We start from the raw sequence: 1,286 nt of genomic DNA, 5'->3' as shown, positions 1-1,286 counted from the left end.
CACGGGGAATTTGTGGCGAAAAAGTCTATTTCCTGCTTGCTGCACTTGTTTGTTTTACCTTTATTTGACTAGGATGTCATAAATAGTGACCTCTTGGATCTCCGTCAACCACATTCTCCTTTGAACTGCCTGCAAAGCTTCATTATCTTCCCAGAGAATAAATACTTTAATACTCACGAGAGGAAAAGTCCGAGTCTGTCCTGACCGTCATCGTCGACCGAGTTTAAGTCTGTGTTTTAAGTTAATCCATCCTGCAGAATCTGATTATTATTAAACTACATCCTCTTCTCGTTTCCAGGCACCAACAACTCATGATGTTCCAAATCCAGATCATATATTGGAAACCAATTTCCCATCATTGTGGTGTAATGATGATGGTATTAGCAGAGGTATCCAGTGTTTCATACGAGTCCATTCATCTAATACAAATGAAAAATTAACTTATTTTGTTAAGAAAGTGAAACTATAGGCTGATCAGGCTGAAACGATAACCAGGTAGTTGATGACCTTGTGGGCGGAGCTTCTCTACTCTCCTCCCATGACCCGTTTGATCCTCTGTCCATCCGTACAAAATGTCTGAAAGAATCCAGACGAAGCCGACGTCTGCGTTTCTGTTTTAAGTCTGCATGTTAGTCCGACTGTTAGTTCTTTAAATCTAATTTACAATCGAGGAAACTTAAAACGTTGCGACCCTTTAGGTGCCTCCTGTGACGCTGCTCGATGTACCTGTTCTCCCTGCTTCTTTCAGTCTTATTTAAAGTGAATGCCTGACGATTCCGCGTGAAATCGGATACTGAACCGCTGTGATTGACCTTTAGAACCCTGAGCACATTTTTGATTTCCAGATGGAAACGCGGTGATCGCTGCTTAAGGGCGTACCAATGTGGAGAAAGACGAAGAATGATTTCATCTCCTCATCCATCTTGTTCTGTTTTGGGTTTTTTTTTTTTTTTTCTCGGTTGGTTGTTTTGCAAGACAAGTTAACTGCGTCGCGGACACACCCTATTTGCCCAATAGGAGTCAGTGACCCCCGACATCCTTTGCGGCAGACATCATTGTTCGTGACTTGTTTTGGTTACCGTCTCCTTCAAACTGCCCCGTGTCGGAGTCCAGCGTGATCGGGTAGCCTCGCCACTTCATCACGCTGGATTAAGTCAAGTGTCTCCACCCGGGATACACGCCAGCGAAGGTCAACCCGGGCGGCCCGCCTGTGAAAACACAACAGCCTCCGCTTCACTCGGTTACTCTCACAAGGAAGAGCGCTGGAGGAAGAGGAGGGTGTGTTT

This window comes from Antennarius striatus, chromosome 15, assembly GCF_040054535.1.
Source record: "Antennarius striatus isolate MH-2024 chromosome 15, ASM4005453v1, whole genome shotgun sequence".
In the NCBI taxonomy this organism is placed as follows: Eukaryota; Metazoa; Chordata; class Actinopteri; order Lophiiformes; family Antennariidae; genus Antennarius; species Antennarius striatus.
This window is presented reverse-complemented; position numbering follows the sequence as displayed.